General features: G+C 38.1%; 1 protein-coding gene across 1 annotated transcript in view; it reads left to right on the top strand.

The window, feature by feature from the left end:
• Positions 1-13081, top strand: part of rabggtb (Rab geranylgeranyltransferase subunit beta) — a 24653-nt gene that overhangs the window by 9476 nt on the left and 2096 nt on the right. The window contains exon 10 of the transcript XR_520556.1: positions 2380-2383. The gene's annotated coding sequence lies outside the window, so the exon portion shown is untranslated. The remainder of the gene's footprint in view (positions 1-2379; positions 2384-13081) is intronic.

The raw sequence follows: 13081 nt of genomic DNA on the forward strand, positions 1-13081 counted from the left end.
ATGGATGGATGATCTTGACAAAACTTTGTAGGAACTTGTTTTAATTTTGACATAAAAGTCTTTTTTTGGGCAAATTTTTGTTTATCAATTTTTTTTTAAAATTGGCTGTTTTAAAGCAATTAAAGGCGAAAGCTTCCAGTGGGGGTGAATACTTTCTATATGCACTGTATTAAAGATAAAGATAACTTTATTGATCCCACAGTGGGGAAAGTTCACTGATACAACAGCTCCAAAAAAAGTGTACAGTCAGTGCAAGAATAGTTGGGAACACCCAGTGCAAAAAATAGGAAAGAAACAAACAGAAAACAGAAAAAACAGAGAAAAAAACATTATATACAGAAGACTTTTTATTTTTTTCTGTATTGCCTGTGGCGGTCTAATTCCTGGGCTTCAGTAGGAAGCATTGAGTCAAACCACAGTCCTTATGAAAACTGAGTGCACTTTTTTACAAGTAGAAGTTGACCATTCAGTTCAGTGAAATGATTAGAACTGCTGAAGTGGCAAAGCATATGCAGGGTTCATGCTTTTTAAAAATGGTTTTACTGTGCCGAAGCAGCTTTGAATGGAAAACGCTGCGCACCGTGGTTTTGATTCTGCTTCTAATAATTTAAGTCGAGGTGCAACCACGAGGCTCCAGACCAGAGCGTGAAGAAGAACACGTTGAACATGAGGAGACACGTCAGGCAGGTTCATGCTTCATGAGGGCAGCGACACCACAGTGTGAGAGAGTCTCTGTACTTAACATTATGGGTATAGTTAGAATCATCTGAATTCAAAGAGTTTGTGTCTTTTCAAAATATTTCCTTTAATTTGAAATGCCCTTTTCTCAGGTTAAAACAACAGCGTCTGTTTTATCAGCAGAACTTATATATAGCTCAGAGTACAGTGCAAATGTTTTTGTTTGAATTATAGTAAAGTAGAAGCATAACAAAGACATGAAAGGAAAGTACTTTAAAGTAGTTGTATTTATGAACAGAGCTCAGTTGTGGCTATTTAGAGGAAATGTTAAATATAATATTATACTTGAAAGCTCTCGGTTCCTGCAGGGCGAACACAGTGTCAACAACCTTTTTTATTTTTGTGTAAATAAAACAGGAGAAAACAGACACACATTGTAAATCAACCCATGTACCCATATTCTTACTTAGCAGTTAAACAAATTAATAGTTTTTGAAAGTTGTGAAGTTTATCAGCAGATTTTCTGTCGCTGTTTTCCCAATTAAATAAAACGATTTATCAGGAAGGAGGATTTCCAAAAATCTGGCAACCACGTTTTTTTCCTTATTAGCGGATATTAAGAGATCTGTAAGCATTAGTCAATATTTATTATTGTAATTACAGCTTATAACTCCTTATTGCCTTCACTTAATGTCAGATATAACCACAGTAAGAGTGGAAGCAAATGAGCTAGATTTGGATTATTTTCAGTATTTTAATACATATATTTATGTGCTCACAAGAGTTTTAGATTTATTGCTACAAGAAGAATGTGAAGAAGTGATTTTCATACAGATAAATAAGCCTCTGTGAGGGGTCACCACTAGATGGCAGCTTCACCATTCAAAACCCCACAGCCTATGTCTCTTTAAAACGTATATCCTGTTATTCTGGTTCAACCTATGTCATATTTTCCCACCAAACATCAAATAAAAAACCAATTGTAAGCGATTACAAGCAAATCTCAAATAAATATGTCGTGCATGAAGCCTGCACAGATGGAAATAATAAAGTTTAAAGCGTTGTTTTATCTGTTTAGCTGCTGCACACTTTATTAGGTTCACCTGTTGAGTCTAATACAGTTCAGTCCAACAGGCCTGACTCGTGTTCAGGCTCAGTTACGCTTTTTATTTCTGCAAACAAGAAATATTGTGTGAATTAAATACAAAGCAGCACCACAACACAATGCGGCCACACTACAACACACCTGTTATTATAGACGTGTAGGTTTTATCTAGTGGTACTATTAAAATACTCTTCTAATATCCTCTAGATTGAATATAAATATGGTATAAAAAAAGAAAGAAATTGCCCAAAGCAATGCCCTAAAGCTGCTTGTTTTGTTTGATCAGCAGTCGACACAAAAACACACAGAAGAAAAATCATCAAATCTAAAACCTGTGATGTTTTTGGCAGCTTTGCAGCATCGATAACAATAATGGATTGTCTGTTAAAGGATTAATTGATTAAGCGACTAAGCTTTAATGCTCTTTCTTGGTTGTTTAAACAGCTTGCAGATAAAGACGGACTTTCATGTGTGGCAGAGACTCGGATGAAACACTCGCATGCAGATTGGTAGCAATAACGCCGGCAGCACAGAGACGCCGCTGAAGCTGTGTGAGAGATTGTGTTTCACAGCAGAGGCAGACTGTAATAATGGAGCAGCGTAAAGATGGATGCACTCTGCCTGAGTAATTGGAGGCAGGTAATTCTCTTCTACCTGGTTTCTTCCTCCATGTAATGAAGATAAGGTCCCTCCTCCCCTCCTCCTCCACCACAATGTAACCACGATAAGAAAATGACACTTTACCTGGAACAATTTCTAACAATGGCTTTCATAAAATGTCAGCGTTATGATGAAGTGATAGCAGCGACTGTGGAACGTTATTATCTCCACACACTAATTACTGCATCACGATAGCGAAAAGCGCGTTTAATATTCTAACGCACTCGTGGAGTCCTGCTGAGGAGCAGCTTTAGGAAAGACGGAGTGTGTTCAGAGTTACAGTTCTTGTTCCTGTCAGTGATGTGGTCCTTTTACAGCTATTTATAGTCATTGTGCATCTGGTTGTGGTTATTTTGTGTCTATTTATGGTAATTTTACAGCTATTTATAGTCACTGAGCATCTGTTTGTGGTCGTTTTGCCCCCATTGGTGGTCATTTTACATCTGTTTGTAGACATTTCGTTGTTTTGCATCTGCTTGCGACAGCTGTGCATCCGTCTGTGGTCATTTTACAACGACTTATGGTCATCAGGCATCAACTTGTGATCATTTTGTGTCTATTTGTGGTCATTTTGCATCTATTTGTCATAATCGTGCATCTGTTTCTGGTCATTTTAAAGCTTTTTATGGTTATTGTGAAGCCTTTTATGACCATTAATCAACTGTTCGTCGTCAATTGGTTTACATTTGTCGTCCTTTTGCATCTGTTTGTCATCATTTTGCATGTATTTGTGGCCATTTTGTTGTTTTGCATCTGCTTGTGACAGCTGTGCATCTGTCTGTGGCCATTTTACAACTACTTATGGTCATTGTGCATCCGTCTGTGGTCATCAGGCATTAACTTGTGGTCATTTTGTGTCTATTCGTATCCATTGTACATCTATTTATGATAGTCGTGCATCTGTTTCTGGTCATTTTTAAGCTTTTTATGGTCATTGTGCATCTGTTTATGACCATTAATCAACTGTTCATTGTCAACCGGTATATATTTGTGGTCATTTTGCTTCTGCTTGTGGTCATTTTGCATCTGTTTGTCATCATTTTGCATGTATTTGTGGCCATTTTGTTGTTTTGCATCTGCTTGCGACAGCTGTGCCTCTGTCTGTGGTCATTTTACAACTACCAATGATTCATTGTGCATCCGTCTGTGGTCATCAGGCATTAACTTGTGATCATTTTGTGTCTATTTGTGGTCACTTTACATCTATTTGTGATAGTCGTGCATCTGTTTCCAGTCATTTTAAAGCTTTTTATGGTCATTGTGCATCTGTTTATGACCATTAATCAACTGCTCGTTGTCAATTGGTTTACATTTGTAGTCTTTTTGTTTCTGCTTGTGGTCATTTTGCATCTGTTTGTCATCATTTTGCATCTATTTATGATAGTTGTGCATCTGTTTCTGGTCATTTTTAAGCTCTTTGTGGTCATTGTGCATCCGTCTGTGGTCATCAGGCATTAACTTGTGGTAATTTTGTGTCTATTTGTAGCCACTTTACATCTATTTATGATAGTCGGCATCTGTTTCTGGTCATTTTAAAGCTCTTTATGGTCATTGCGCATCCGTTTATGACCATTAATCAACGGTTTGTCGTCAATTGGTTTACATTTGTAGTAATTTTGCATCTGTTTTTGACAGCTGTGCATCTGTCTGTAATCATTTTATAGCTTGTAATGATCATCACACACCTGTACGTGGTTGCTTTGCCTCGATTTATAGTCACTTTGTCTGTTGTTGGTATTGTTGTGTATCTGTGGTCAGTTTATAACTATTTATGGTCATTATGCATCCGTCTATGCTAATCAGGCATTAACTTGTGGTCATTTTAGAGATATTTATGGTCATTTTACATCTCTGTGACAGTCGTGCATCTGTTTCTGGTCATTTTAAAGCTTTTTAGGGTCGTTTTGTGTCCATTTATGATCATTAAGCAACCATTTGTTGTCATTTGGCATATATGTGTCGTCATTTTTCCTCTGTTTGCGGTCATTTTGCAGCTATTTATGGTCACTGCGCGTTCGTTTCTTGATATTTTGCCCCCATTTGTGGTAATTTTGCATCTGTCACTGTTTATGGTCATTTTCTTTTTTTTGTGCCGATTTTGTCTGTTCTGTTATTTGTAATAGTCGTACATCTATTTGTAGTTATTTTGTGTCTATTTATGTTTATTTTGGATCTGATTGTGGTCATTTTGCACCTGTTTGTAATAGTTGTGTGTTTGTTTGTGGTCATTTTACAGCCATTTGTGGTCATTATGCATCTGTTTGTGATCATTTTATATTTGTTTCTGTTCATTCTGCATCTTTTTCAGGGCATGCGTTAACTTTTTCTGGTTATTTTTCGTCTCATTATTGTTTTGCATCACTTTGTGACTGTTTTGCATCCTTCTGTTGTTGTTTTGTCAGTATTTATATTTTTTTTGCATCACTTTTTGCATGCCTTGTGTTTGCTGGTTGTCTGTACTCGGCTTTGTTTGGCATCTTTGTTGTTTCGTCCCTGTTTGGGGGTCGTCTGATTGACTTTCCAATAGGAACAGCTGCTTCCCGCGGAGGTTCTGGTCCAGGTCTGCACTCAGTCGGGCTGCTCAGTATTCTGTCCATGATGCTAACAAGCCGGCTACCTGTCACCTTCTGACTTTGGTAGGGGGGCAACACGGGGGCCAATCAGATTCAAGGCGCCCCCAGCCCTGCCTCCACCTCTGCCTCTGTTCCTGCTACATGCATTTTTCATTACGCCATATTCTCAGTGCAGTGTGGACTCAGAGAAAACACACTGGCAGCCCTGTGAGTTTTGTATTTATTTGTGTATTTATTTAGTCGATGGGGGAGCAGTAATCTGTGGGCCCCTGGTGTCTGGGCAGAGACAAACATGCTGGTTGTTAGGCTACTGAGAAACCCCACCGGCTCTCATTAGTGAGGAAGAGAGAGATGAAGAGGAAGACAGAAGGTTGGAGAGAGGAAAAAAGAAAAAAGTGTGAATGAGCGATAGAGGCAGAGGGTGAGAAAACCAGAAGAGAGAGAGAGAGAGAGGGAAGGAAAAAAACCAGAAGAAGCAGAGACAGATGGATGGATCACGGCTTTCACCTCTTAGTCTTGTTTGTTTGCAAGGAAAGCCGCAGCCCATTTTTCCTCCCTCTCCTCTCCTCAGTCCTGTCGCCCTCTTGTTATCTCTCAGCACAAAATACAGAGGATTAGTCCAGGACACGAGGCCGCAGCCAAACACTGCCGAACCACAGGCACAGCCGACAATCACTTAATAAATGTTTAATTAAACCACAGCAGCGTTGCATGTGGAGAGATTGCTCATGAGTGCAGAGGGAGGGGGATGAAAACTTTTTCCTCAGTTTGCAGCTCAGAGACGGTCAGAGTTTGACGTGAACCGGAGCCTCTTGCTTGTTTCCGATGAATTCATCATTCACCTCCTGTCAGTGTCGAGTTTCCACCCGTCAGCTCACTGCTGACAGAGCGACCGCTGCTGATGTAGTTGCTCAAAGTTTTGACGACCTGTCACACAAACGTATAGATTTTTGGCGTGTTGGCTGAAGTGAAAGATCATCTCGGGTCCAGAATATCACTGGTTTGTTTTCAGTAAGAAAAGAAAAAACTAAACCACTAAAGCCACTGAGGCCGAACGAAGCTTCTGTCTGAACAAGATCATGTCGAGGATAAAGGTGATTTTACATCCCAACTCAGCACAGAGTCTCCATTCAGTCTCTGATTTCTTGGAGAGAGTTAGAAACACATCTCACTGTCATGTCTGTGCAAAAAATATAAAGTGAGGAGACGGTTAGCTTAGCTTAGCATAAAGACTGAAAACATCTTCATCTCTCAAACTTAAGCATTAATGATGTTTTTCTGTGTTCAGGATTTTGTGAAACAAGCAGCAAAAACAAAACAAACAATAAAAAAGAAATATATATATAAAGTCCTGTCCGTAAGCTTTCACATACCAGAACACATCTAATTGATATATGAAGGAATCTGTGTTTGTTCATTCTTCGCACATCTCGACAACCGTTCATCTTCTCTGTGTCAAACTTGGTGGGTGTATTTCTGGAGACTCACTGAAGTCCGTCAGACGAGCGGTACTCGAGAAACAAGAAATGATGAACGTTAACTGGTGGTTGGTGATTGTTTCACGGCTGTAACGACTCAGTGACGTAGTTTACATTCACTGTATAAAAAGACATAAAACTTTTTTCCCCCTCACTGTCTGACATTAAATCAGACTAAACTTTCCCTGTTTTAGTTCAGTTAGGATCACCAACGTTATTTCTATTTGCTAAATGCCAGAATAATGAGAGAGAACTTTTTATTATTTTCTTCAAAGTCAGACTTTTACATAGACTAAGATGACTACGCCTTCAAACTATCTGATGATGTCATGGCTTTGGAAGCTTTTGATTGGTTAATTGGCAACATTTGCGTTAACTGGAGGCACACCTCAAACACACGGCTTCCTTTTGTGACAACGTGGGAAGATCTAAAGAAATCAGCCAAGATATGAGGAAGGGAATAGTGGACCTCCAGGAGGAAGGGGCCAGAATTCCAGCAAATTATTATAAGATAAGCTTGTGGAAGGAAACCTAAAGCGTTTGACCCACGTGATGCAGTTTAAAGGCAACGCTACCACATGCTAAGGAAATCTGCTTGGCAGCTTACGTGAGAAACATCTGATTTTTAGGGTTTCTTCTGTTTCATATTAATCCAGTGATGGGTGTAGCTGCATTTGATGGTAAACAGCAAAACGAAGCCGACCTGATTCTCCCTAAAATGTAAAAAAAACAAAAAACAAATCAGGGTTTGTCATTTATGCATGACAACATTAAAGCCTCTGTTTCTTGTCAATATATGGTTTCTATATATGGACCTTTAAATAAAATGCTTTCCACCATTATGATGTTGATACTTCAGCTCACAGACGTAGCAGCATGATGCCTCTGGTTTCTAACATCATAAATACAATCATTATCCCCTTTTTCCTCATAGTTACCAGGAAAGGTCTTCGAATTTTGCATGCAGACTAAAACATTAGATATGTTATAATTGAACATTTAAAAAAAAAAAAAAAAAAGTACAACTACTGCAGCTTTATAAGGAGCTTCCACGTGGCCAGGATCTCACCATTTTTATTATTGATCTTATTGTGACTTTGATCATCGAACCATCCAGCTGCATGTAAATATCGGTTTAAACAGAATCAACAAAAAAAAAAAATCTACTAATTCACTAAAAACTAAACTTAAATCAGTTTCTGTCACAAGTCTGTCAGTAAAAAAAATACAATCTTCACAAAAAAACATTTCAGATTTAGTTCTAATATCTGTATTTCTGTTTGTTTTGTGTATGTATATGATCCATTTTTGCCACTTGAAGGTAGCTACCAAACCTCCTGAGGTCCACAGAAGCAGACAGTGTGATAAGATTTAAGAACACTAGACTGAATAAACAACAATAAAACAGAAAACTACACTGCAGTCTAGTCGTAGGGGCTTTATTACAAATAGAAGAATCTCTTATAGACACATTTGTTTTTTATGTGTTAAATGTGTAACAGGGACAACAACACACTGTCTTCATCACTTTTTGAGGTAGAAAGTGTAAAAAAACTCTTATTATTTGACTTATTGTCCTCACTGCTGTTTGAAAACGGTCCAGAATATTTGAAAATTAAACATTTCTTATCAAGCAGTTAAGGTGAGCTGGTTCAGATTCATAAATCAACGTTACGTTCGTCTGAATTTATTGAATTCATCTTTGTCCAAACGACTCATATTTACTGTATAAGATTCTCTTCTGGGTCCTGACCTCGACGTCTCCACATCTGCCTTTGTCATGCAGATGTTCACATTTGTTTTCTCTTCAATCACATTCTTCCGTGACTTTTAAAGGAGATCCTATCACAGCCGCATTTCCATGATAAATGTGAGGACGTGATATGATTGAGCGCTCCGTGACAGCTGCTAAATGGACCCCGAGGCGCCCGGTCGGCTCCTCGTATGTTTAAAAGCAGCACAGATGTCGTATTTATTGCACTGCAGTGATTCCTGATTATCTGACGCTTCTTCTTTGCCTTATTAGTGCTCTGCTTTATTCACTACGAAGACGCTGACACGGATCAGAGGTTCAGACAGAATAAAATGACCTTAAAGCAGCTGAAGGGCAAATTAAAGTGGATTTCCACCTGAGGACTGACGCCTCGACGCTTATTCATTCATTAAGACGAATGAACCTTGTGTTGCAAGATGAACGATTCCTGCCTCGGCTAAATGACGCGACGCCCAAAAGGACTAATTTGATTTCAATTTCGGCCTCTTTTCGGTGGAGACGGATCTGTCATAGCCAGTCAAAGTGATTCTTCCCGGTAAGCTGCACACAGGACGGCAGCTTTATCCACCGGCTCCGTAGCCGGAGGCCATCCCGTGTGTCGAGAACATCCTCCGAAACGCTTCGTCTGTGCAAAAGTGCAGCTCGAGTTGCACTTAATTCAGGTCACAGACAGACAAAACCTGCTGCAGAGAGCTGCAGCTGTCGGCCGGCTGCTAATTGGTTCATTATCAGTTCATCAAGAAGTTGGTTCCACCAGCCAGAAAATGAAAACTGTTTTTATTCTGAAGTCGTGTTGTTGTTGGAGATCAATTGTGAGGAAGTGGTGTACTTTTCTTATTGTTTTATAAGAAGTTGGAGAAGGAATTAAGGTGATAACGCCCCTCTGTCTGTCCACGTTCATGATTCACACAACTTCTAAATCAAAGACGTTCTTAACCTTCACAACTCCAAACAGTTTCTGGGTGTTTTTTTTTCGCTCCTGTCATATTTTTCTCACTGTGTTCTCATGTTTCACTGCTAAATAAAGAACAGCACCTCTATGGAAACAGCACCAGCATGACTAGACCTCAGAAATGTCTTTTGTTAAAGGTCTTGGATTATTTGTTTACAAAAGTGGAAAAACCTAGAAACAACACGTACAGCATTATTGTGCCCACAGACGTTACCAATACTGGGAAAAAAAAAGCAACTTTACCGTCTATGGATGTTTACTTTGTGCCCGAACTTGTCTGCCAGCTGCTCCGTGTACATGAACACACCAACCCAAAGCCTGCAGTTCAGTTCAGCTGGAAAGTCCCTGAAGTTTTTTATCATGTCGCTGTTGAGTGATTCAGGGTTCTTAGCTTTGCCAAGGAGCACAGAAATCTGTATTTATGACAGAATCTGGTGCAAATCTTTATTTTTTTTTTTTATAAATTTTGAAATTAGAAACATAGAATAAAGTAATTTGGATAAAATACCACAATTTTAAAAGTAAAAAAAAAAAAAAGAAGTTAATTTTCCGGAATGGAGCTACTCATCAAGCATAATTAGTTCAAGGACATCATCGATACCAACCATTCATCAGAAACGTGAAAATCTGAGGATTCTGTCTGTTGTCGCAGTTTTTACAGTTTCTGAAAAATTGTGTAAATTTGACTGTTTTCTAAGATAACTTTAAGATTGCATGACCCAGTTATAATATCATGAAGTTCACAATAAAAGAAAATAAAAGAAAAACTGTTGTCAGTACTGTAAAATAAATATTAATTATATATACTTATCCAAATATTTCACCACAGAAATTGTATATTTGTTGTCTCCTATCAGCTCTGTGCAAACACTGCCGGCTTTTTAGCTGAAAACTGAACATTTTTGCCCCGTCGTTGTTGTTGTTTGCAGCTGAGTGAGTTGTAGCTTCTGGTTTGCTCTGCAGACTGCAGAATCTTTTGTGTTTTACAGGATCTAGTGCAAACTGTTTGAACGAGACATGTAGAATATCCAGCATTTATTACGAGCACTGAATGTCACAGTTTTGAGCTTGTTTTTGTTTGACTGTCACGATGCGACTGCACTTCAAAAATGATGAGTTCAAGGACATCAGCGATGTCATCGATTCATCAGAAACTTGAAAATCTGTTGATTCTTTCTGTTTTTAATTGTTTCTCGTTCTGATAAATTGTGTAAATTTGACTATTTCTTACAGCTGTCAACATGTTTTGGCATCCAGTAGGTTAACTGAAGCCAGAAAAACTTGAAATGTGCAAACTTCAGTTCTATCTATGCTTGAAATGAACCTGCCTGCACCTGTAAAGCTCAATTATTAACATGGTTTTATGTTCAACCTAACTTGTCTATGGACAAGTGACCTGAGTGTTAGTCGGACATGAAGCTGATGTGTTCAGATGTTAAGAAAGTTTGTGGTTTGTGCTGAAGGTGTTTCTGTTGAAAAGTTGATTCTCCCTGTTTTTACAGTTTCTGATAAGCGGTGCAGTGTTTTGGTGATTTTGTAAAGACAACATGCCTTTAAACCCAGCTGGTGGGTTTTTTGGGGTTCACAGAGTTAATGCAGCTGGAAACATTTGCATTTAAATTGTCGATTTTGAGTGTGTGACAAGCTGGAAAACTCCATCTGGTGAAGTACACAGTGTGTGATATCATCAAAAGCTCCACAACAGTTGCTAAAATTACCTCGTGGTGTTTTATTTTCAGTGTCAGTTGACTAAACTCCTAAAAAGGTGTCATTAAAATTGTACAGTTTTGATGCAGGAAAACAAGTTCTGACGTGAAAAGAAAAGTTGCAGATTTTGCTGTTTCTGGTGCAGAATTCAAACTGAAGCAGATCAGTGGTGCTGACATGTTAACGGCTTTGTGGAAAAGGTCAGATTTCCACTGAAGCAGCGCTTTGACGGATTTAATCGACACACCAGAGGCTTGTTTGGGTCAATCAGCTCGCAGCCGTTGTTCACCTGTTAGAAATATGTCTTTCCAGCAGAACGTTGCTCACTAGGATCCACTGTGATTGTGGGAAAACTCGGCATCAGAACTGAGTGAAAACATCAGAAATCAGATTGTTATTCAGAGCGAAGACGAGCGTTCTGGCCTTCAGATCGTAGCCAACAGTCTGCTTTGCATCTTTGTGCAGAAGGACTTTAACTGCAGCAGAATAATGAGCTCAAACACACCTCAAAGCTTTGACTTGATAACCAAAGGAGAGCATCACTCTGCCATTAAAACAAAACGACGAAGACTATCGAAATTCACAGACATTTTTCAAAATTTTAACTATTTAACCAAATTGGATTAATTTTTAAGCTGTTCAGCACCTTTTGTCCCATCTCTATATACTTGGATTCATTTTCCAAAGTCTCCTCACACACTTGCTGCACCATCACCCGCACAGACTCGCCTCCGTCAGCTGGGAACCTCCGTCAGTCTTTGTGTCTGCGTCTGTCAGCAGAGGAGGAGGGTTTCAGCAGCAGCAGCATCGTCGCCACTCAGGCGTCCTCTTACTGGGTTCACTGGACTGAAGCCTGGGAACCAGACCAGAGCTCTCATCAGGCAAATGGACACAGGTTGTCTGAAGCTGAAATCAGAGTCGGCTTCACAGCGAGGCGTCCAGTATTTTTAGACAAAGGCTCACAGACAAGAGGATGAGCCGTCTCTTAGTTGTGCACATTTTTTACACATCAGAAAAATCAATGAATCAACATCAGGGAAACCTTTTGTTATGACGAATACACAACCCACCTGTCTCTCTGCTGTTGTCACCTGTTTTAATTTAATATTTAGACATAAGCTTTAAATGAACAAGTTGCAGTCGTGGTTTAAACTTTTAGGCGTCTGTTCCTGCAGCACATCTTTTTTATCACATTTCTGTTGGAGAATTTTCAGATATGACGTCTTTCCTCTCTGCTGACACTTTGGGCCTGTTTTTGAGATAAATTTCTTTTTTTCTTCTGTGTTTTTTAATTTATTTATTATTAGCTATTACCTGTAATTCAACAAAACAAAGAAAGTCTGTAAATAACAATGAAAAAAGTTATTTGCTATTTTCAGTCCTCATTTTACACATGATTTTTTTCTTTCAATAACGGAAAATATCTGTTAAAAAATGATGTTATGTGCTTGTAAAAATACTGATTTTTATTGTGAACATTATCGACAGTTTTGGCCGGCATTTTATTTTAGGATTGATGTGTAAATTTATACTTTATTCTGGGATTTTAAAATTTTTTTTATTTCCATTTATTTGTTTAGTTATTAACCAGCTATTATCTGTGATTGAACAAAACAATTAAAATCTGTTAAAAAAAAAAAAAAAAAAAAAAAGAAGACATTTTTGGTCCTTAAAATGCATAAATTTTTTTTTTCAATTGATGGCAAATACCTGCAAAATAATGATATTATTTGCTGATTTAAATACATGAAAAATTGTGCCATCAGATGCCATAAAAGAACAAATTACTATTTGTAAAAATGCAGATTATTAATGTGGACATTACTGGCCTGTTTTTTAAAATTAATTTTTCTTAGGATGGATGTGTAAATGTATGCAAAGACATTATCTGTAATTTAACAGAACAAAGAAAATCCATAAAATAACAGTTATAAAAACATTTGCCATTTTCAGTCCTCAGCATGCACAATTTTTCTTTCAAATAAAGCAATTAAAAAAAAAAAAACATTTTCTGATTTAAATGCATGAAAAATGGTGTAATTTTACAGTTAATTGTAAAAGACCAAAGTCCTGAATCTTCACTGTTTTTTTTCTCATCATGACATTAATTCAGAGTCTATTTGACAAGTAGATCAAATAATCTCTGATGTAGCC

The sequence above is a fragment of the Stegastes partitus genome, unplaced genomic scaffold (genome assembly GCF_000690725.1).
Source record: "Stegastes partitus isolate 25-593 unplaced genomic scaffold, Stegastes_partitus-1.0.2 Scaffold763, whole genome shotgun sequence".
NCBI classification, from domain to species: domain Eukaryota; kingdom Metazoa; phylum Chordata; class Actinopteri; family Pomacentridae; genus Stegastes; species Stegastes partitus.